Source organism: Urocitellus parryii, chromosome 2, assembly GCF_045843805.1.
Source record: "Urocitellus parryii isolate mUroPar1 chromosome 2, mUroPar1.hap1, whole genome shotgun sequence".
Taxonomy (NCBI): Eukaryota; Metazoa; Chordata; class Mammalia; order Rodentia; family Sciuridae; genus Urocitellus; species Urocitellus parryii.
This window is the reverse complement of record NC_135532.1, coordinates 121,653,677-121,679,238: the sequence shown is the minus strand read 5'-3', so window position 1 is coordinate 121,679,238 and position 25,562 is coordinate 121,653,677. Positions and strand designations below refer to the sequence as shown.

General features: G+C 37.7%; 1 protein-coding gene across 2 annotated transcripts in view; it reads right to left on the bottom strand.

Annotated features, from left to right (window-relative positions):
- The window catches only part of LOC144250815 (uncharacterized), a 110,435-nt gene that overhangs the window by 39,736 nt on the left and 45,137 nt on the right, over positions 1 to 25,562 (bottom strand). The gene's annotated exons all lie outside the window — the stretch shown is intronic.

Below are 25,562 nucleotides of genomic sequence, written 5' to 3'. Positions count from 1 at the left end.
GAAGAAGCTTTTTAGTTTGATACCATTTCTCTTGTTTTTATGTATATCATTAAATGTCTCTGGTACTGCTATTAACTTTGGGAAAGATCTATGGGCCTCCTGGCTAAGTGTATACGCACACACACACACACACACATACACTTAGAGGTCAAACAACTCTCAGACATTCTTATAGACAGATCCAAATTGTGAGAGTCTGGTAGTAGTATGAAGTTCACTGTTTTCACCACTGTCCTCCTCATCGAACTGCTTCATCTCTGAACATGGTCCAGGAGGATAGGCATCACTGACCAGATCTTGAGGATATTATTCCCCTGTGGATGTTTCCTTGCCAGTGGAAAATGTTATTATAAAACCCTCATCTCTCTTCACACCTCCACCTTTCCTCCTATCATTGTGCTTTCACTTTTTTCTTCTTCTTCTTTTTTTTTATTGTTGGTAGTTCAAAACATTACATCTATTTTGATATATTTCACAGTTTGATTCAAAAGGGTTATGAACTCCCATTTTTACCCCGTATACAGATTGCTGAATCACATCAGTTACATCAATTACATTTCCATTGATTTACATATTGCCATTCTAGTGTCTGATGAATTCTGCTCTCTATCCTATTCTCTACTATCCCCCCTCCCCTCTACTTTTTTCTTCTTCCCCACCTATCATCTCTACCTTCCCTCTCCAGGAATGGCCCTTCTCCAATATTAGCAAGTTGTGGGCCCCCTCCTATGACCTGGAAATCTCAGTACCTGGCACAGACTAAAAATAATAATTTATTGCTCTTCCTTCTGTTTGTACAAGCTAGGGGAGAGGGAAAGTTTGTATCCCGAAGATGGAAGGTAGTCAGAAGGACATGGGCTGAAGAACTTTGTTTTCTTTTCTTTTCTTTTCTTTTTTTTTTTTTTTTGCCTGTTCTGCTTTGGCTGGTCCATTAAAAAATTCAGACATCTTGCACTCCCAACCTCTGCCAATAACTCAATAGGTCCTTACATGTAAGTCATATTCCCCTTTCTATTATGACTAATCAATCAAAAGAGCATCACTTTATTCCCAACTTTGTATAACGTTACAAGACTCCTTTTTACTAACTAGTCATGACACTAGCCTTTGCACTCTACTGAGCATTGAGGGAAAGGCAACCTGGTCACACATGAAAAGTGCACAGGTTAGCAAATCATGGCTATGGCTTGTGAGACAAATCTAGCCCATGACCTGTTTTTGTTTTTAAATATTTTTTTTTAGTTGTAGATGGACACAATACATTTATTTTATTTATTTATTTTTATGTGATGCTGAAGATAGAACCCAGTGCCTTATATGTGCAAAGCAAGTGCTCTGCCACTGAGCCACAATCCTAGCCCCCATGATCTGTTTTATAAGTAAAGTTTTATCGGAGCAAGACTATGCCCATTTATTACCTGTTGTTTATAAGTACTTCTGCTCTAAAACAACAAAAATGAGTAGTTGCAACAGTGACCATATGATCTTCAAAGCCCAATATTACCTTTTCCTTATAGAAAAAGCTTGCCTACCTCGGTACAGTGTATCATGTCTAAAAGCAAGACCATCCCAACTCAAAGAAATTATCTGAGCTGCTGATTTTAAGGGTTTTGCATAGATACCTTTTTGTTTTTTCTCTTGAACAGAAGACTTAGGCCCTAGAGATGTTATCTATCTATTTTTCTTTCTCTGTACCCTGCATGTCTTTACTGTGGCTAGAGTTATCAAATTTGAGATGGCAGAATCTTTAAAATTAACATCTTTATGTAACTCTCTAATGTTTGATTTAGATGGGCAAGTTCACAAACTTGTAACACTGCAGTCTCTCTTGACTTCCTCTCCTTATCTATCTATATCCAACTAGTCACCAGGTTCTAATAATTTTACCTCCTAAATATCTTTGACATTAATCCCCCCTTCTCTATTCCCAGTACCTTACTTGCAGCTTTCATCTGTTATCTGAATTGTATCAATGGCCTCCTCTCAACTCTTCCTAGCTCCAGGCCATCCCACCCCAACTAAGTCATTCTCATTTCATGTACTGCCCTCCCCACTACATCATTCATAAATGTAGCCTCCAACGCAAGCTGTTCTTTCTTACCACATATATACCTCTAATCTCAGAATTAGGACTCCTTTGTCATTAAATAGAATCACTCTTTACCTAGTCACTCAAGCCCAAAACTAGGAATTATCCCTCATTTGCCATTTTCTTTCATAACCCCATCTAATTAATCAGCAAGTACTTAATCAGCTTTACCTCCAAATATTTATAGTAATTTTTTTTTTTGTACTGGGGATTGAACTCAGGGGTGCTTAACCACTAAATCATATCCCTTTTTTATATCTTATCTAATATAGGATCTCGATGAGTTCCTTAGAGCCTCGATAAATTGATAAGAATGGCTTTGAACTCGCGATCCTCCTTCCTCAGCATCCCAAGATGCTGGGATTACAGGCATTTGCTACCATGCCCTGCTTTATAGTAATTCTTTTTTTTTTTTTTTTTTTTTAAAGAGAGAGTGAGAGAGGGGGGAGAGAGAGAGAGAGAGAGAGAGAGAGAGAGAGAGAGAGAGAAAGAGAGAATTTTTAATATTTATTTTTTAGTTCTCGACAGACACAACATCTTTGTTGGTATGTGGTGCTGAGGATCGAACCCGGGCGGCACGCATGCCAGGCGAGCACGCTACCGCTTGAGCCACATTCCCAGCCCCTATAGTAATTCTTATAGTCAAGAGTTTGCCCAATAATTGATGCTTATGTTCCCACCCCCAACTTAAGAACCAGGGACTAGAGATACAGTTCAGTTGTAGAGCACCTTCCAAGCATGAGTGAGACCCTAGGTTTGGGACTGACCCAAATCAGACAATGGAGATCAAAATACTACTCACTAAAAGAGTTAATATTGATAGTTCATTCTTCTACCTATTGGTAAGAAAGCATCATAATAGTGAATCCACAGATAGACAGGCTTCCCTTCTAGTCCCAGGCAGCACCACACATATCACTGTGCAGGGCAGAGTGCCTGCTCCTGTAATAATTACAGAACTGAGGAATAGGCCAGAACACACATTTTCAGCATCTTCGATGTGCAGGTAGGCAGATCTTGAGGCTGGAAGGGATGGGAAGCATTCTGGCTCAATTCAGCCCTGCCTGCCCTGCTCTAAGTCCAACAGGTTCTGGAAAGAGTGAACCATAAAGAAGGTTACCAGTAGGTCACAGGAAAGAAGATTCCCTTTCTTCAACATTCCCCATTTTTTTGTTGTTTTACCCCTCTAGGCTTAATCATTAAGTGGTGGTGTTGCTGCCCTCCTTTGGGGATAAGACTAAAGATTATTCCCTCAACACCAACTATGACTCTCCTGAGATGCTGGTGGGCAGTGTTTTATTTTTTAACCCCAAGAGACTCTAAAATAGCTCAGAATAGCATGTTAATTAAAATATTTCTAAGCTCTGCATTCCAATCTGTAAATTCTTTCTTTATTCTATTTCCCATCCCAAACTAAGTCTTGTCACATTATCCAGTATAGCTCATCAAAGGCTTGGCAATGAAATTAAAATAACAACATAAAACTACTCTAGAAATAAAAATTCCAGCAACATACAAAGTCCCAGATTTGAATATTAGCTGACTTTTTAAGTGGATATTATGAGAGAAAACTGAAGTTAAAAATTAAATCTCCATGCAAATTAATCCAAACATTTTAGAGGTCAAAGAATTAAAGTCCCAAAAATCATATTCTCATGTACTAGGGAGTTAAAAATCCAAAGAAATTGAAGTCCAAACTTTATTCTCCCCCAATTTCTCTCTTTTTAAAAAAAATTTTTCTAGTACTTGGACAAGCGTGGTGGCATATACCTGTAATCCCAGTGGCTCAGGAGGCTGAGGCAGGAGGATCACCAGTTTAAAGCCAGTCTCAGCAACTTAGCTAGGCCCTAAGCAACTCAGTGAAACACTATCTCTAATAAAATATAAAAAGGGATAGGGATGTGGCCCCTGGATTCAATAGCCAGTACCAAAGATAATAATAATAAATAAATAAATTTTGCAGTACTGGGGCCTTACACATGCTAGGGAATGGCTCTATAACTGAGCTATATCCTCAACCCTTCCCCATTTCTAAAGTTTTATTTTAAGACAGAGTCTCACTGAGTTTCCCCGGCTGGTCTGATCCTCCTACCTTAGCCTCCTGAGTAACAGGGGTTACAGGTATGCACTACCACCACAACTGGTTTATTCTCCCCAATTTCTTATTCAACCTAGTATCACGTACTAGGATTTTAGTGGCCAGATAGAGCTGAGCAGATGCAACCTGGGTAATCTTCAGTGGATGTGGGTCCTTTAGGACTTTAAACATTGCATTCATCTCCAGTATTCTCCATATTTTAAAATTTAACAGAACACAGAAGACTATCACACCACTGGCCTACAAACTACCAATTCTAGAAAATGAGCCAATATTGTTATCAATATTGTTATCTGGGCTCTATGTTTCCAAAACCCAGAATCACTACTTGCCAAAGACCCTAGTAGTGATTTAATGGGACTGTATTGAAGGAGGTCAGACCAAGAAAATAATTTGGTTTAGCTTCTCCATGATGACAGTCAGTCTGGAATAGTTCTCTGAAACTTGCAATCTAAATTTATACTGAATCTAGATCAACCTCCCATCTAGTAGTTATTTTGACATCATGTATCTATGTATCTGTTGGTGGGGAGAGCTAGGGATTAGATCTCTTTCTAAAATAGTAGAATTCGAGCCAGGAGCAATGGTGCATGTCTGTAATCCCAGCAGTGTGGGAGACTGAGGTAGGAGGACTACAAGTTCCAGTTTAGCCTCTGCAACTCAGCGAGACCCTCTCTCAAATTAAAAAATAAAAAAAGGAGTAGGGATGTAGCTCAGAGTCAAAATTACCCTGGCATTCAATCCCCAGTACCAAGTAAGAAAAAGAAAGAAGAAAGAAAAGGAGAATAAAGTAGATTTGAGACATTACAATCTTCTTGCAAAATTAGAAAGTTGGAACAGATAACAGCCCAAGTCACCAGGAATTTTTAATGTGCACCCACCTTCACCTATTTACTTATAATCTTTAAATTTCTGTTCGTTCTTTCCTTCCTCCCTTTCTTTCTTTCTTTCTTTTTGAACTCCACATTTCTGACACCCTGGTGCAAAATTGAATGTCTCATCCATAACCATGAGTAGCCAGGCACAGTGATGCATGTGTATAATCTCAGCCACTTGGGAGGCTAAGGAAGGAGGATCATGAGTTTAAAGCCAGCCTCAGCCAAAGCAAGGTGCTAAGCAATTCAGTGAGTGTAGGAGACTAACCTCTCACTGTTCCTTTCTAATATAATCCCTGCCCTGTTTAGGATAGAATCTTCCATGGAAGTGCCTTGTGTGTGTCCCCTTCTCTTATGTGCCTTTGGGTATGGCCTACCCAGATGTCAGTCAACCTGCTGACAGTGGACATCATGAAAATAGACTCAGCCCCCTGAATCCTGACCCCTTGCCTCATTTGAATAACTTCTCCTCAATAATAGGGGTCAGCATGTGCTCTCTCTCTCTCTCTCTCTCTCTCTCTCTCTCTCTCTCTCTCTGTGCCTGCAGACAAGGTCAAAGGGGCCGTCATAGCAACCCCAAAGAAAAAGGTATTTGTCTCTCTTGTGTGGTTATTTTGCACAGCCCAGTTAGCCCAATTGGAGTGGGCACCAATTGCCGGGTTTCTGTTCGTGATTAAAAGGCTCAGGGGTCAATCTGTCTACAGTAAGGATTTTCACCTAGTCATAGTAGATAAGCTATGGAACCAACCTTGGTACCCTTCCACAGATAAAAGGATAAAGAAAATGTGGTACATATACACAATGGCATATTACTCAGCTATAAAAAAGAATGAAATTATGGCATTTGCTGGTAAAGGGATGGAATGGGAATCTATCATGCTAACCTAAAGACCTAATGTTCTTTCTGATATGCAGATGCTGACTGACAATGGGGTGTGTGGAATGCAGGTTCACTAGATTGGAGAGGGGGGGGATGGGGAGAAGGGAGGGGGGATGGGAATGGAAAAGACAGTAGAATTAATCAGACATAAGTTTCCTATTTTCACATATGAATACACAACCAGTGTAACTCCACACCATGGGAAGTTATGCTCCATGTATGTATATTATGTCAAAATACATTCTACTATCAGGTATAACAAAAAAGAACAAATAAAAAAATCTACAGAGAGAGAGAGAAAAAAAAAAACAACTTTCTGTACCACCAAGTCCCTGAAGATGGAGATTAGACACAGAAAGTTTTCCTCTATCTTACTCAAATCCAGCTTTGAATAAACTTGGTTTCACTAAGTTGCTGAGGCTGGTCTTAAACTTGCAATCCTCCTGCCTCAACCTCCCAAACCATTGGGATTACAGGTGTGTGCCACTGGGCCTGGCAGAAGGGCTGATTATTAAGCCTACAGATAAGTCATGTGAATAGTTAGTTATGTCATAATTTTCTCTCTTGGGCTCAAAACAATGTAAAGTGGAATAAAATTTCAGACAGCAGTTACAGCACTGCTTATCTATAGGTGGCAATAATAATTTAAATCCAGAATCTTGTTTACCATCTAAGCCATCTCTGTCTCTTGCTTGGGTCATGACAATAGTTTCTAACTTGTCTCTCAGCCATCATTCCTTCCCCAATAAAGCTTCTACATAGCTGCAAGACTGATATTTTTAACAACTTACATAAGGTCAAAGGACACTAGCAAGAAAGTAAGACAACTCATAGGACAGGAGAAAAATTTCTTAAATCGTATATTTGATAAGGACCAGATACACTGAGTATGTAAAGACCTCTTCCAACTCAACAATAAAAAGACAAACAACTCAAGTTTTGGGTTTTTTTTTTTACCGTTTAGATTTTATTTTGCTTTTTATTTCAGATTTTTTATTGGTTCATTATAGTTGTACATAGTGATGGGATTTGTTGTTACATATTCATATATGCACACAATATAGCAATATAATTTGACCAATACACGATGTAATTTTAAAAAGGGAAAAGGACTTGGGTATACATTTCTCAGAAAAGACCTACAAATAGCCTATGAAATGATATTCAACATCATTAGTCATTACTGAGTGCAAATCAAAACTGCATTGACCCCAGGCATGGTGGGGTTCATGCTTGTAATCCCAGGTACTCTGGAGGCTGAGGCAGGAGAATCACAGGTTTGAGGACAGCTTCACAACTTAGTGAGATGCCGTCTCAAAAAAAAAAAAAAAAAAGTCTGGGGATGTAGCTTAAATGGTTAAGCACCCCTAGGTTCAATCTCTACTCCACATACAATCTACACTGAGATACCACTTCACATCCACAGAGATGGCTATAATCGAAAACAGAAATATCAAGTATTATTCAGGATGTGAAGAAACCAGAATCTTTATACACTATAGTGGGAATGTAAAATGGTATACCTACTTTGGAAAAGAGTTTGGCACTCCTTTAAACGTTAAACATAGAGTTATGTAACCTAGCAGTTGCACTCCTAGTTATATAGAAATGAAATGAAAAGCCTATGTTTATATAAATATTGATTTATGGATGCGCATGGCAGCATTATTCATAATAGCTAAAAGGTAAAACACCTCAAATTGCTTATTAACAGACAAATGGATAAATAAAATTCAGTATATACATGCAATAGAATACTATTTTTCCCTCAAAAGGAATGTATGTATTACATCTACAACATGGATGAACCTTGAAAAAATTATGCCAAGTGAATAAACCAGACACGAGGAGGCTATATGAATCTATTTATATGAAATGTTCAGGATAGGTAAATCCATAGAGACAAAAAGTAAATTAGTGGCTGCCAGGGGCTGAGGGGAATGGGGAATGGGGAATAACTGTTAAGAGATGAGGTACAGAGTTTCTTTTTAGGGTAATGAAAATGTATTGGAATTTGTGTTGCTGGTAGTATACAATGTAAAATGCTAAAAACAATGTAGTGTATACTTTAAAATGGTGATGTTATGTGAATTATATTATATCTCAATTAGATCATGATTAATTAACCCTCCATTGGTTAATTAACCCTCCATTGGTTAAGCTTTTTAGTGGTTTCCTGTTGCACTCAAATAAAATCCAATCTTCTTCCCTTCAGGCTCCTACATACAATCTCTAGCCGCATCTCATTTCTCAACAATTCCCAAATTCCTTATCCCATTTCTGTGACATTCAGGTTCACTTTCAATTCATGTCTGTATACTTAATCTTCCTCCTGCTTTGTAGAATTCTGTCTACCTAGGGCTCTTATGGTTCCTCTTTCTTATCATTGAGGTCAACTACTTATTTAGAGTTCACCCTCACTGCACCCATTACTGTCTATCATCTTATCTTCTACTATTTTCTTCACAGCACTTATCAGTCTCTGAATTTGTTTATTTACTCTCTCTTCTAAGAAAACATTCTCTGAGAGCAGGGATTTAATCTTTCTTGTTCACTGCTATAATCCAAAGTGTTAAGAACAATGCTTGACACAGAGTATATGCTCAAAAAATGTATTCTGATTGAATGGGAGGGACTTCAACTATGTACATTGAAAATCTAATTTTTTTTTAGTATTTGGATGCTGATAGAGCTGGTAGTTTTGAATGAGGACATTAGAAGCCCAGTGCAGTGGTACATGCCAGTAATCCCAGAGACTCGGGAGACTGATGCAGAAGGATCACTAGTTCAAGGCCAGCCTTAACAACTTAGCAAGGCCCTAAGCAACTTAGTGAGACCCTGTCTCAAAATTAAAAAAAAAAAAAATTTAAAAATCTGGGGATGCAGGTCAGTGGTAAAGCAGCTCTGGGTTCAATTTCTAGCATTTAAAAGAGTGGTGAGGGGCATCAGGAACAATATTTCTGGATGCACTGAAGCCATTAAGAGAGGGGTAAGAAACAGGAGAGTCTAGGAAAGTTACCCCACCATCACTTTCAAAATTTCCCAAAGACAAAGATTTATAGTTGTAAAAACTGTGATAAAACTGCAAAAAAAAATCAGCTACATAAATCATGCAACATAATTCATGATTCTGTTTGTTCACTGTGAAGAGAACCAGGTTGCACATGCTTGATCTGGGTGCATTGGAAGAGATGAAAGAGAGGATGGCCATGAGGCAGCACAGTGAGGTGTCCCTGTGATTGCTGCTCAGCCCAGCCCCAGGGCTTGAGCTTTGTTCTTGGAAAGGGGCAATAATAAAGAACAGAGCCCTGTAAACCACAGAGCACAAAGCATGTCTGTGCCCAGGAAGAGTGCAAGCTGGGAAAGAAGGGTGGCAAAATAGCCATTGAGAATAGAGGTATGGAGCAATGCTGAAGACACCAGTGTTGGGATGTCAGGACAATGGGAACTATATGGCTGGTATCAGAAAGACAAATGAAGGCTCCAGGGAGTGAGGAAGGCACTCCCTGAAGACACCTAAGGGTTCTACGAAGGGTCTAGCCTGACTGACTGTATTTTGCTGATGCAGACTAAGCCACATGTTGCTGCTTTGTCAGTATGGCCTAGGAAAATGTGGGTTACACATACAACATAGGGGATAGTTTTTCTATTCCCTTTTTCAAATAAGGAAGACACCTTGTTTTGAATTCTGAGATGATCTATGAATCATATGACATAAATTAAATGGAAGCCACATTGGGGGGGAAAAGCCATCTGTCACTGTATATTTTAGTGAGTCTGATCATCAAGCAAAGGAAAATGCTTATCTCTAAACTAAGCCAAGTGGAAGAGAACATAAAGATCATCAAATAAGGAAAAAAGTTATTGTGCCAGGAAAGAAAGAATTTGAACTGATGAGAAAGTGAGATGATACAAGGAAACCAAAGGCTAGTCTGGAAAAATAACATTGTGAAATGAAAAGATTAAATTTTGAGCTTGTAAAGGTAATGCTTTGAGGGACAGACCAGTGGTGCACACTTGTAATCCCAATGACTCTGAAGGCAGAGACAGGAGGACTGCAAGTTCCAGGTGCTAACGATTGAGTGAGTCTGTGTCTCAAAATACAAAAATGAACAGGGCTGGGGATGTAGCTCAGTGGTAAAGTACCCCTGGGTTCAGGCCCAAGTACCAAAATCATCAAATCATCATCATCATCATCATCATCATCATCATCATGCTTTGACACACACACACACTCCCACATAAGTGAAAGTGATTTTTAGTGAGCAGAACTGGCCAAGCTTGCCTAAACATATTAAGTAACAATGTCTAGAGATGTCTTAGATAGTGGAATTAGATACATTTCTTGTTTTTAAGGAGGAGCCTAGTGATAGTTTGTACAGGTTTGAATTTCCAGAATAGCCTGGTAGGTGGCTTCCACTGTCAAGCCATCCTGCACACCCCATTGCCTAAGTAATCTGCCTGAAACAGGAAACAGGACTTTAATCACAATAAACCCTCAACACCCTCCCATGTCTTTACTAAATCAATTCGGAACTCTGCCTATTCAACCTTCCTTCTTCAAATTCCCTTCTTTCAGGCCTCTCACGTCCTGCCTCTGGGCCTTTGCCCAACACGATGCCTTTGTTTGAAATGTATTACTATCTCCTGACTAACCAAACGTCATCCTCTGTCAAGGTCCAGCTTACATTTCAAATTCCATCATGATCTTTCTTGATTGCCCTTCTCTGAATTCCTAAAACACAACTGGCTAAATTATATCCTGTAATGTATTATTCACAATTATTTTACATGTACTAATGCCAGGAAATAAAAGAAAGAGAAGGAAAAATTAATAAACAGAGGAGTGAAAGTCAAGAGGGGATCCCCCGATGGTACATTCTGATTTGGAGGTGGCTGCTGCTGGAAGGATGAAGAAAGTGTAGTTGAGTGGTTCAGTGAGTTTGATGCAGGAAAGGAAGTGGGTTTGGCTGAAATGAGTACTCTGCTTTCCATGTCACTTAGCAATGCATCTTAAGTGTCTGGCATCATGAGGAATAAGAAATTTACCCCGTGGATGTTCTAGATAAGAGAAGTTCACTATGAAAAGTCTTGGGCCCACTCCAGACCTATTGAATCAGAAAGTCTAGGATGGGACCAGCAATCTGTGTTTTAAACAGCACTCTAAATGACTCAACTTCACAGTGAAACTACATTACATGAAATTATTTCTGTAATAAATGACATACTTTTTTGCTTTCTGAACAGAAAAGTGAACTAAACATAAAGTACTCTTTTCTCGTGGGGCCAATCATCATGATGAACATCACTTCTTGCCCAATACTACTGTACCAAGCACCACACAAGACAGAAAAATAAAGCACTATGCTGCCGGAGGAAAAGTCATTTAAGCAACTGACTGCAATTGTCAATGTAGTTTCTTACAGCCCTGACCACTACCTATAACAATTCTAGAGGGGTTCTTTAGTTTGGGGCTTTAAAAAAAAAATCCAATGACCAATTGAAACTGACCAAATCACAGCATTAAAAAAAATCCAAGCAGTTTGCTAATTATACTCATTACAAATATGGAGCAGAGGTATTCCAGTGTCATATTCCAACGTCTCTTGACTAAAGAAATGGTGGAAATTTTTAAGCAATTCTCAGGAAATATTTGTTTCCAACTAGATTTTTACCTCCATCTTATTCAGGCTCTACGGATACTCCTTCAAGTTACACACTTTATTTTTATCACACACCAGTTTGCCCTGAAATAACGGTTTTCTTAAAAGTAATTTAAAGGAATTCTCATCAGTGTCTGTAATTGCTCAAGTTCAGATTTTTAATGACATCACTCTGCCTATGGGTCTAGCCTTCCTTGAATACACTGAGCTGAACCTACCATCAGCTTTTTACTCTTGCAGATCAGCACCAGTTTGCACACTTACGGCTCTTTGCATATTTCTACTTCTGTGTTCTCCCATACTGAGGCTTTTTCAATGAGATTTATATCCAGTCCTACTGGGGAAGAAATAATGTACAGATTAAGTGTAAACTGAATTTCCATGGCTGTAGAGTAGGTACATGTTATCGTTTGACATATATTGCCAAGATGCTTCTTAGAGGAATAGTAACCATGTTCCCAGAGATGTAGATGGTGCCTGTTTTTCCATAGCCTCCCTGACACAAATAGAAATTTCTTTTTACTGTGGGTATCTTTGGACCTATCCCATTATCACATGAAAGTCACCATTAGAAGAATTTCAAACATCTCTCTAGATGTTGATGGTTTCTTTTTTTAATTTTAAATTTATTTATTTATTCTAATTTGTTATACAATGATAGTAGAATGCATTTCAATTCATCGTACACAAAGAGAGCACAAGTTTTCATGTCTCTGGTTGTACTTGATGGTTTCTCTTTTCAATGTAATTCAAAGAACTGGATTGAAAACTAACTTTGAAATTATTTCTCCTAAGCATAAAATCAAAGAATTTGTAATACACTCTGTTCTTTTTCACTTTGAAGATAAATCAAGAGTTTTCAAATCAGAAGGAAAAGAAAAACATAATTGATCTGTCCCCTCTTTGTATAATAGTTTGGAGTTTTATGATTAAAAAGCACTGCTATTTATTGGTAATCAAGAGGCTCCCTTACCATGCAGCACTGGGTAATTCTTTATTTCTAAGACAGATGATATTCAAAAGGTAACCAACTAACCTTTATATGAACCTGAAATTTTATTTGTTTTAAAAGATTACCTCTCTTTCAAATATTATCTTGAAAGTCCACATCAATGGGCCTCCTTTCATTATCAGGTTGAGTTGAACTCCAAAGTTTCTCAAAGTAGGAATTTAATTGAAAATTCTTCTCTTTATATTTATTCATAAAGTAAATCTGGGATATTTGTTCTTCATCATTGTACTTCTTAGTTAAGAAGAGACAATTCAAGTCATTTTAATTTTGTGGTATATCACCTGAAGGTCACTTTAATAATAGAGTGTTTTTTATACTTCTAATAAGTAAATAAAAATTAACCAGGAATTATCTGATTGTCTGATAAATCTTACAGTGTTAACATTGCCGTATGTTAGAATTTAAAATATAATATATCAATGATTATTAGAGAAATAGAAATTTAAATGACAATGGATATTTTACAAATATTACTCTAGGAAAAACTAGATAATTCTTTATAATGTGTCAGCAATGAAGTTGTAGGTAGGAGTGCAGAATAGTGTAGCCATGATGAAGAGCAGCCCATCACTACTTAGGTCAATTAAGTATACTCCATCACCCAGTAACTCCAATTGTGATCACAAATCTAAAGAATTTGGGGGGTAAGGGGATTGAACCCAGGAGTGCTTAACCACTTAGCAATAGCCCCAGCCCTTTTTCATATTTTATTTAGAGACAGGGTCTTGCTGAGTAGCTTAGATGCTGAGTCTGGCTTTAAACTTGTGATCCTCCTGCCTCAGCCTCTTGAGCCACTGGGATTACAGGTGTGCACCACCAGAAAGAAACCAAAAAGAAATCATCAAGAACAACCAGAGACATGAAAAATTGTGCTCTATATGTATACTATGAATTGAAATGCATTCTACTATCATGTTGTATAAATATAACACTCAAAGTACAATCTGCAAGAGAAAATATGACTTCATTAAAATATAAAAAATTCAGTCAGATGGGATGGTGTATCTCAGTAATTCAGGGTGCTGAGGCAGGAGGATTGCCAAGTTTGAGCAAATTAGCCTCACCAAATTAGTAAGACCCTGTCCCAAAAATAAATAAATTAATTAAATAAAAAGACTGGGGATATAACTCAGGCAAAACACCCCAGGTACAATCCCAAGTCCAAAAAATAAAAAATAAAAATAAAAATAGTGTGTACACATGTGTGTGTGTGTGTGTGTGTGTAAATTTCTGCTCTGTGAAATACACCGTTAAAAGAATGAAGAAACAAGCCACAGAGCAGAAGGAAAAATCTGCAAAAATACATATCTGACAAAAGAGTTGTATCCACAAAGGTTTCAAACTCAACAATAAGAAAACAAGCAATTCAATTGAAAAATAGAATATATGAACTGACATCTCTCTAATGTAGGTACAATGAGACATTCTGTCTCGCTTTGGATCCAGAGCAATGGAGTCCATGGACTGGATCTCTGAAACCATGAGTCCAAATTAACTTCTCCTCCTTGAAATTGTTCTTATCAGATATTTTGGTCACAATGATGAAAAGCTGACTAACACAGCAAATAAGCACATGCAAATGTTGTGGTTCGGATATGAAGTGTTCCTCAAGAAGCTCATGTACAGGACAATGCAGAAATGTTCAAAGTGAAAATGATTAGATTTTGAGAGTTATGATATGACCAATGAATTGACTCATTTGATGGATTAATAATTTGAAGGGACTATTGGGTGGTAACTGTAGGCAGGTGGGGCATGACTGGAGGAAGTAGGTCTCTGGGGATATACCCTTGCTATTATATGTTGCCCCCTTGGCTCTTCCCTTTCTCTCTGCTTCTCTGTTATCATGAGCTACACAACTTTCTTCCACCATGATCTTTTACCATGACATTCTGCTTTGGATCCAGAGCAATGGAGTCCATAGACTGGACCTCTGAAACCATGATTCCAAATTAACTTCTCCTCCTCGAAGTTGTTCTTTTCAGATATTTTGGTCACAGTGATGAAAAGCTGACTAACACAGCAAATAAGCATATGAAAACATGATCAGCATCTCCGTACTATTAAGGAAGTTAAAATTAAAACAACAATGAAATACCACTACACGCCTATTAGAATGGCTAAAAATCCAAAACACCAATAACATTAAATGCTAGTGAGGATATAGAACAGCAACTCTCATTCATTGCTGGTGGTAATGTGAAATGGTGCAGCTACTTTGGAACACTGTTTGGTAATTTCTTACAAAGTTAAACATAACTCTTACCATGTTATCCTGCAATTGCACTCTTGGTATTTGACCAAATGAGTTGAAAACTTATGTTTATAAAAAATCATGCACATGAATGTTTATAGTAGTTTTATTCATAATTACAAAAACTTGGAAGAAACCAAAATGTCCTTCAATAGGCAAATGGATAAACTGTGGTACATTCACACAATGATATGACACTGTGATAAAAAGAAACAAATTGCAATATATTCAGTTAACTATGTATGCAGTGATAAAAAGAATTGAGGTATCAAGCCATGAAAAGATATGGAGGAACCTAAAATAAATATTACACCATGGAAAAATCCTATCTAAAAGAGTTATATTCCATAATTACAACTATAAAACATTCTAGAAAAGACAAAACTTTGAAGACAGTAAAAATATGGTTGCCAAGGATTAGGGAGGGTGGTACAGAGATGAATAAGTGGAGCACAGGGGATTTTTAGGGCAGTGAATATTCTGTATGATACTATGATACATATAAGAAATTATACATCTGTTAAAACCCACAGATTATAAAATAGAAACCGTGAAACCATAATTATGGGCTTTAATTAATAATAATATGTCAGTATAGTTTCATCCATTATAACAAATGTACCAGACTCATGCAAGATGTTAATAACAGGGCAAATTGTAGGATGGGGTGAGTGGGTGTTATATAGGATCTTTCTGTACTTTTCACTCAATTTTTCTATAAAACTAAAGTGTTCTAAAGCATAATCAATTTTTTTTACAAAGTAAAATCCAGAAAGAGTTATATAATTTTTTTTAAACTTTTGTGTGTGTGTGTGTGTGTGTGTGTGTGTGTATTTATGTGTGTTCTAAGAGAGTTCTCTTACTGGATGTGGTGGCAAACGTCTGGAATTCCAGTGACTCAGGAGGATAGGCAGGAGAATCACAAGTTCAAGGCCAACCTCAGCAACTCAGTGAGATACCTATTTCAAAATTAAAAATAAAAGGACTGCAATGTGGCTCAGGGATTAAGCATCCCTGGGTTCAATCCCTGGTATCATTTAAAAAGAGAGAGAGAGAGAGAGAGAGAGAGAGAGAGAGAGAGAGAGAAAAGAAGAAGAAAACAAAAAAAGAAAATAGTTCTATGTTGACCCAGGTTTGCTGCAAACTCCTGGGCTTAAGGGATCCTCCTGCCTCGGCCTCCCAAGATTCTGGAACTACAGGCACATGCCACTGTGCTTGGCTAAAATGCTATTTTTATAACAGAGAGAAATTCATACACAGAAAACAATAATATACATTTCACAAGAACACATATAAAGAAATGATGGTCATTAAGTGCAATAGAATTATGGCCTATAAGGTCAGTGGTAATGGGAGTAGAGTACAACAATAGAAAGAAATTAACAAAATATATGAGAGGGACATTTTGTTATCATGGACCAATAATGATAACATGCCATGAACTGAGTATGATTAATTTCGCCTATGAACTTTAAATTCAAAAAGAAATATATATAAACAGTTTTTAATTTGGACAAAAAAGCCTGAAAAACTGTCTCAGATCAGAGCACACTAAAAAGACATGACCTCTAAATGTAATGTGGTCTCCTGGTGGAGTCCAAAACAGTAGAAGGTCATTAGTAGAAAAACTAGCAAACTCCAAATGAAGTCTGGAGCTAGTTAATAGGATGTACCAATGTTTAATTCTAAGTTGTAACCAGTGTACCTTGATCATATTGATGTTGACAATAGCAGAAATTGGTTGAGGGGCATATACAAACTTTTGGTACTATCTTTGCAACTTTTTGGTAAATCTAAAACTATTCTAAAATAATAAGTTTTAAAAAAGGCTCTAATATGACAGGTGCTTATAATGTAATTTTTTAAAATCCTAGAAACCAAAAAGGAGAAACATTTCAAACCGAATCAAAAGAGAAGAAAAACAGGGCTGGGATTGTGACTCAGTGGTAGAGCTCTTGCTTGCCTAGCATGTGTGAGGGGCTAGGTTCGATTCTCAGCACCACATGAAAATAAATAAAGGTCCAACAACAACTAATAAAATATTTTTAAAAAGAAGAGAAGAGAAGAAAAACATGTTGTTTATTTTTCACATTAATCATTGTACATTTCCTCTTCAAAAATAGTCCTATGATGATGGTACTGAAATATTGTAAACAAAGAAAGAAAACAGAGGTAAAAAGTAAAAGCAAGGTCAAAGATTAGAATGAAGAATAAGGAAGTAAGCTTGAGAGTTCAGAGCTGTTCTACAGGCAGAGCAAGCTTAGGAATCTAAAGTGCAAGGAGAAAACAACTCGCTCAGCCTCTTTTCCTGTCATTTCCAACCTTCCCCAATACCATGATGCTACTTGGAACCGAGCTCAGTAATTCAGAAAGGGACATTTTACGCTTGAGGAAAGTCATTAAAGTCTAAAAATGAGGTGTCTACTTCCTCTGCATATCCTAGATTATCTACAATTGTCTGGGTCAAATCTGGCTATTGGTGAGCAGAGAGAAGCTAAGCTAATCAGAGCAAAAGGAAATTGGCCTTACAAAGAGCACTGAATTCCAGGGAAGGTGGAGGAGGTTTCTTATGATATTTAAATCTTCTTCAACAAAATCATATGATGTTAAAAAATTCTGACATTTGCTTTAAAGTAATCCAGAAGGGGGAAGAAAGAGAAATGGCTATCAGTAAACAGTTTCTACTTGACCTTCCCCCTCCCAGGAGCTCACCATGTCACTGTCCAGTTTTCTCAGATGAAAGATGTTTAGAAATATATACATGCAGTGTCATTTTCCCTTCCACAGATGGTGGTGCTGATTCATAGTCAAAAACTACCTGGAAAAAACGATTACTCCCATTGTTAGCACTGATTTTAATAGATCCCTGTAGCTTAAATGACTTGAAACACTGCTCTAGAGGCAAATATTAACTAAGAATTTAAAAATTAGCTTACTTTTACTTTCATGTTAAAAACCAATAATTATATAAAGTTTAAGTTTTTAAAAAACTTTAACTAGTTCTATTATCACATCAACCCAAAAAAGGTATGGGTTTTATTTCCATTTTATAAATGAGAAAATGTGAAGACCTGGGGAATTAAATAAATGGTTGAAGAGCATACAACAATTCAGTTATCTGGTTCAGTTCTTGACCCTACCCATTGCTCCACATGGCTTTCCATGCTGGTCACTGCATACTCTTGGTTCCTTTATAGGCTCAAAGCTTCCAACTTCAATAGAATGAAGACAGATTCTGAAACACGTGGTAATGGGTTGTGCCTCTCACACCAGCAGGTGAGTATAACATTATGCTTGTCTTTCCTTGTCTTCATCCAGTGTTGTCTAGCAAAAGGAAATTGGCTTTACAAAGAGCACTGAATTCCAGGGAAGGTGGAGGAGGTTTCTTATGATATTTAAATCTTCTTCAACAAAATCATATGATGTTAAAAATTCTGACATTTGCTTTAAAGTGATCCAGAAGGGGGAATAAAGAGAAATGACTATCAATAAACAGGAATGACCACATATATGTAGAAAATGGCATAAATACACAGGGTATAGGAATGGCCTTATAAACAGTGAAGCTGAACTATGGGTATGAGGCTTCATTATATAATTTCCTTTATTTTTGTGTATTTAAAAATTTACAGATTAAAAAGTTAATAAATTAACAAATGAATGATGAAATAAATACAGTAAAATCAAGACTAGACTCTGGGAAGAAAAGTACTTAAAGTTTAGAGAATATAGCAACAATTACTTAAGGTAGGTTAACCCATTTTAATACACAGACCTTAAAAGATAAACATGCAAACACAATAGAAGCTTATTTTTCTCTAAAAAAAAAATGGTTCAGGGTAGTGTTCTGGACTGGAAAGAGAGAAGCTGTGCTCCATGAAGTCATTCAGAGACTCAGTTAAATGGAGGTTCTGCCATATTCAGTGTGGCTTCCAAGGTCATTTTGTTTGTCACCAGCCTGGCCACGAGAAGGATAAAAGTAGTACAATGCCCAGTCTCTTGAAAGCACAGTCCAGAGGGTACATAATTACCTTTGTTCACATTTCATAAACAAGAGCTTTGTCACAGGAATCACTTAGCTAGCTGCAAAGGAAGCTGAGCAATGTGGCTTGTGGCTTGACAGGTGCTATAGTTTGGGTCTGGAATGTGCACATTAAAGGCTTGGTCCCCACCTTGATGGTGCTCTTGGGAGATGGTGGAAACATTAAGAGGCGGGGCCTCGTAGGAGGTCTTCAGGTCATTGGCTGCATGCCCTGGCAAGATATTGTGGGACCCCACTCTCTTCCTCTCTTTGGCTTCCAAGCTCTTAGGTTAGTTGTTTTATTCTCACATGCTGCAACCCTGATGTTCTGCCTTATCACTCATCCAAAGCAATGAAGCCAATTAACCATGGACTAAAACTGTCAAAACTGTTAGCCTTAAAAAATAAATCTTTTCTCTTTATAAATTGATTACTTCAGGTATTTGTTACAGTAACAGAAAACTAACACAACAGGCATAATCAACTTAAAAGCGCAGTGGAAGAAATGATGAATTTTGATGGAAAATTAGTTTTCTCTGCTACAGGATCTTTTTAGGTTTGTTCATTAACATAAGGCAGAGATCAATTAATCATAATGCTTCTGAAATTTGAAAGTTAGGGTCTCTTACTTGCATGAATCCTTCTAAGGCCCTAAGAGAAGTCTGTATTAATTATCAATTTCTTTTTTTAATCAACTAATATATGAAAAAATGTTCATCATCTCTAGCAATTAGAGAAATGCAAATCAAAACTACTCTAAGATACCATCTCACTCCAGTCAGAATGGCAGCTATTATGAAGACAAACAACAATAAGTGTGGTGAGGATGTGGGAAAAAAGGCACACTCATACATTACTAGTGGGACTGTAAATTGGTGCAGCCAATATGGAAAGCAGTATGGAGATTCCTTGGAAAACTTGGAATAAATCACCATTTGACCCAGCTACCCCTCTCCTCGGTCTATACCCAAAGGACTTAAAAAGAGTATACTACAGGGACACAGTCACATCAATGTTTATAGCAGCACAATTCACAATAGCTAAACTGTGGAACCAACCTAGATGCCCTTCAATAGATGAATGGATTAAAAAATGTGGCATAGTGCCTGCAAGCTAGGCGAACCTGCAACCCACGGGCGGGTCAGGTCCAGCAACCTGCCGAGTGACAGAACAGCTACATGCGCCTGCAGGGAACGCGGACAGGACCCACCAGTAGGACAGGTCCGGCGGCCTGCTGAGGGGCAGGCCCGTCCCCTCCCCCAGTATATGCAAGGTAGACGGGACTGTGACCATCAGCAGATCGGGCCGAGCGGCCTGCTGAGGGGCGGAACCGGCCCCTCCCCCAGTGCCTGCAAGCTAGGCGAACCTGTGACCCATCGGGAGGTTAGGCCCAGCAACCTGCGGAGTAACAGAGGTGCCCCTCATGCCTGCTGGGTAGGTGGACCTTTGACCGACCAGCAGAGCAGACCTAGGGCCTGCCAGCGTGGTAGACGGATCACACCAATTGGAGGAGGATCATAGCCACTACTGCCCTGCAAGGGTGATTTTTCAACTATACAAGAGCAATATAAATAAATAGAGGGAAAATTTCAAAAACACAACAGTTTCACCAAGCAGAAAGAAACACCAGCAGTATGAAAAGACAAGGAAAGAAAGGACCACAGGCAATGCAGGTCAACTCAACTTTAGAAGAGGTAATAGGTGCAACAGATGGAATGTCAGATAGAGAGGTCAGGATATACATGCTTCAGATGATCTGGAGTCTCAAGGAAGACATGAGACAGAAAATCAGACAATGAAAGATCACATTGACAAACAAATCCAGGAAGTAAAAGATCAATTTCACAGGGAGATAGAGGTAATAAAAAACAAACAAATAGAAATCCTAGAAATGCAGGAAACAATAAACCAACTTAAAAACTCAATTGAGAATACTACCAGCAGAGTAGATCACTTAGAAGAGAGAACATCAGACAATGAAGACAAAGTATTTCAACTGGAAAAGAACATAGACAGCTCAGCAAGTCTGCTAAGAAACCATGAGCAGAACATCCAAGAATTATGGGACAACATCAAAAGACCAAATTTAAGAGTCATTGGGATACAGGAAGGCACAGAGCTCCATACCAGAGGAATAAACAGTCTATTCAGTGAAATAATATGAGAAAACTTCCCAGACTTGAAGAATGAGACAGAATCCCAAATCCTAGAAGCCTACAGGACGCCGAATGTGCAAAATCATAAGAGATCCACACCTAGACACATTATAATGAAGATGTCCAACATACAGTTTAAGGAGAGAATTTTAAAAGCTGCAAGAGAAAGAAAGCAGATTACATTTAGGGGTAAACCAATCAGGATAACAGCTGATCTCTCAACACAGACTCTGAAAGCTAGAAGATCCTGGAATAACATATTTCAAACACTGAAAGAAAATGGGTTCCAACCAAGAATCGTGTATCCGGCGAAATTAAGCTTCAGGATAGAAGATGAAATTAAAACCTTCCATGATAAAAAAAAAGTTAAAAGAATTCGCAGCTAGAAAACCATCTCTTCAAAAAATCCTTGGCAAAACATTACAGGAAGAGGAAATGGAAAATAACATTGAAAACCAACAATGGGAGGTAGGACAGTAAAGGGGGGAAAGTAGTCAAAGAGGATAACAAGTCAGGTTTAGTAACATCAATAAACAAATATGGCTAGAAGAACAAACCATATCTCAATAATAACCCTAAATGTTAATGGCTTAAACTCACCAATTAAGAGACACAGGCTAGTAGAATGGATCACAAAACAAGACCCAACAATATGCTGCCTACAGGAGACACATCTGATAGGAAAAGATATTCATAGACTGAAGGTGAAAGGTTGGGAAAAATCATACCACTCATATGGACTGCGGAAACAAGCAGGAGTGTCCATACTCATGTCTAATAAAATGGATTTCAAGCCAAAGTTAATCAAAAGGGATAAAGAAGGACACTTCATGCTGCTCAAGGGAACCATACACCAACAAGACATAACAATCATAAATATATATGCCCCAAATAATGGTGCAGCTGTGTTCATCAAGCAAACTCTTCTCAAGTTCAAGAGTCTAATAGACCACCATACAATAATCATGGGAGACTTCAACACACCTCTCTCACCATTGGACAGATCTACCAAACAAAAGTTAAATAAGGAAACTATAGAACTCAATAACACAATTAACAACCTAGACTTAATTGACATATATAGACTATACCACCCAACATCAAGTAGTTACACTTTTTTCTCAGCAGCACATGGAACCTTCTCAAAAATAGACCATATATTATGTCACAGGGCAACTCTTAAACAATATAAAGGGGTAGAGATAATACCATGCATCTTATCTGATCATAATGGAATGAAACTGAAAATCAATGATAAAAGAAGGAAGGAAAAATCAAGCATCACTTGGAGAATGAACAATAGGTTGCTGAATGATCAATGGGTTTTAGAAGACATCAAGGAGGAAATTAAAAACTTCCTAGAGTTAAATGAAAACACAGACACAACATATCGGAACCTATGGGACACATTGAAAGCAGTTCTAAGAGGAAAATTCATTGCTTGGAGTTCATTCCTCAAAAAAAGAAAAAACCAACAAATAAATGATCTCATACTTCATCTCAAATTCCTAGAAAAAGAAGAGCAAAACAATAGCAAAAGAAGTAGAAGGCAAGAAATAATTAAAATCAGAGCTGAAATTAATGAAATTGAAACAAAAGAAACAATTGAAAAAATTGACAAAACTAAAAGTTGGTTCTTTGAAAAAATAAATAAAATTGACAGACCCTTAGCCATGCTAACAAAGAGAAGAAGAGAGAGAACCCAAATTACTAGCATACGAGATGAAAAAGGCAATATCACAACAGACACTTCAGAAATACAGAAGATAATCAGAAATTATTTTGAATCCGTATACTCCAATAAAATAGAAGATAGTGAAGGCATAGATAAATTCCTTGAGTCTTATGATCTGCCCAGATTGAGTCAGGAGGATATAGACAACCTAAACAGACCAATAACAATAGAGGAAATAGAAGAAACCATCAAAAGATTACCAACTAAGAAAAGCCCAGGACCGGATGGGTATACAGCAGAGTTTTACAAAACCTTTAAAGAGGAACTAACACCAATACTTTTCAAGCTATTTCAGGAAATAGAAAAAGAGGGAGAACTTCCAAATTCATTCTACGATGCCAACATCACCCTGATTCCGAAACCAGACAAAGACACTTCAAAGAAAGAAAACTACAGACCAATATCTCTAATGAACCTTGACGCAAAAATCCTCAATAAAATTCTGGCGAATCGGATTCAAATACATATCAAAAAAATTATACACCATGATCAAGTAGGATTCATCCATGGGATGCAAGGCTGGTTCAATATACGGAAATCAATAAATGTTATTCACCACATCAATAGACTTAAAAATAAGAACCATATGATCATCTCGATAGATGCAGAAAAAGCATTCGACAAAGTACAGCATCCCTTTATGTTCAAAACTCTAGAAAAATTAGGGATAACTGGATCATACCTCAACATTGTAAAAGCAATCTATGATAAGCCACAGGCCAGCATCATTCTGAATGGAGAAAAATTGAAGGCATTCCCTCTAAGATCTGGTACAAGACAGGGATGCCCTCTCTCACCATTTCTGTTCAACATAGTCCTCGAAACACTGGTCAGAGCAATTAGACAGACGAAAGAAATTAAAGGCATAAAAATAGGAAAAGAAGAACTTAAATTATCACTATTTGCAGATGATATGATTCTATACCTAGCAGACCCAAAAGGGTCTACAAAGAAGCTATTAGAGCTAATAAATGAATTCAGCAAAGTGGCAGGATATAAAATCAACACGCATAAATCAAAGGCATTCCTGTATATCAGCGACAAACCCTCTGAAACGGAAATGAGGACAACTACTCCATTCACAATATCCCCCCAAAAAATAAAATACTTGGGAATCAACCTAACAAAAGAGGTGAAAGATTTATACAATGAAAATTACAGAACCTTAAAGAAAGATATAGAAGAAGACCTTAGAAGATGGAAAAATATACCCTGTTCATGGATAGGCAGAACTAACATCATCAAAATGGCGATATTACCAAAAGTTCTCTATAAGTTCAATGCAATGCCAATCAAAATCCCAACAGCATTTCTTGTAGAAATAGATAAAAGAATCATGAAATTCATATGGAATAATGAAAGACCCAGAATAGCAAAAACAATACTAAGCAGGAAGTGTGAATCAGGCGGTATAGCGATATCAGACTTCAAACTATACTACAGAGCAATAGTAACAAAAACAGCATGGTATTGGTACCAAAACAGGCGGGTGGACCAATGGTACAGAATAGAGGACACAGTAACCAATCCACAAAACTACAACTATCTTATATTTGATAAAGAGGCTAAAAGCATGCAATGGAGGAAGGATAGCATCTTCAACAAATGGTGCTGGGAAAACTGGAAATCCATTTGCATCAAAATGAATCTGAATCCTTATCTCTTGCCATGCACAAAAGTTAACTCAAAATGGATCAAGGAGCTTGATATTAAATCAGAGACACGGCATCTGATAGAAGAAAAAGTTGGTTATGATCTACATACTGTGAGATCAGGCTCCAAATTCCTCAATAGGACACCCATAGCACAAGAGTTAACAACTAGAATCAACAAATGGGACTTACTCAAACTAAAAAGTTTTTTCTCAGCAAAAGAAACAATAAGAGAGATAAACAGGGAGCCTACATCCTGGGAACAAATCTTTACTCCACACACTTCAGATAGAGCCCTAATAATCAGAATATATAAAGAACTCAAAAAATTAGACAATAAGATAACAAATAACCCAATCAATAAATGGGCAAAGGACCTGAACAGACACTTCTCAGAGGAGGACATACAATCAATCAATAAGTACATGAAAAAATGTTCACCATCGCTAGCAGTCAGAGAAATGCAAATCAAAACTACCCTAAGATACCATCTCACTCCAGTAAGATTGGCAGCCATTAGGAAGTCAAACAACAATAAGTGCTGGAGAGGATGCGGGGAAAAGGGCACTCTTGTTCATTGCTGGTGGGACTGCAAACTGGTGCAGCCAATTTGGAAAGCAGTATGGAGATTTCTTGGAAAGCTGGGAATGGAACCACCATTTGACCCAGCTATCACCCTTCTCGGTCTATTCCCTAAAGACCTAATAAGAGCATGCTACAGGGACACTGCTACATCGATGTTCATAGCAGCACAATTCACGATAGCAAGATTGTGGAATCAGCCTAGATGCCCTTCAATAGATGAATGGATAAAAAAAATGTGGCATTTATACACAATGGAGTATTACTCTGCACTAAAAAATGACAAAATCATAGAATTTGGAGGGAAATGGATGGCATTAGAGCAGATTATGCTAAGTGAAGCTAGTCAATCTTTAAAAAACAAATACCAAATGACTCCTTTGATATAAGGGGAGGAAACAAGGACAGGGTAGGGACGAAGAGCTTGAGAAGAAGATTTACATTAACAGGGTTGAGAGGAGGGAGGGAAAGGAAGTGAGAAGGGAAATCGCATGGAAATGGAAGGCCATCCTCAGGGTTATACAAAATGACATATAAGAGGAAAG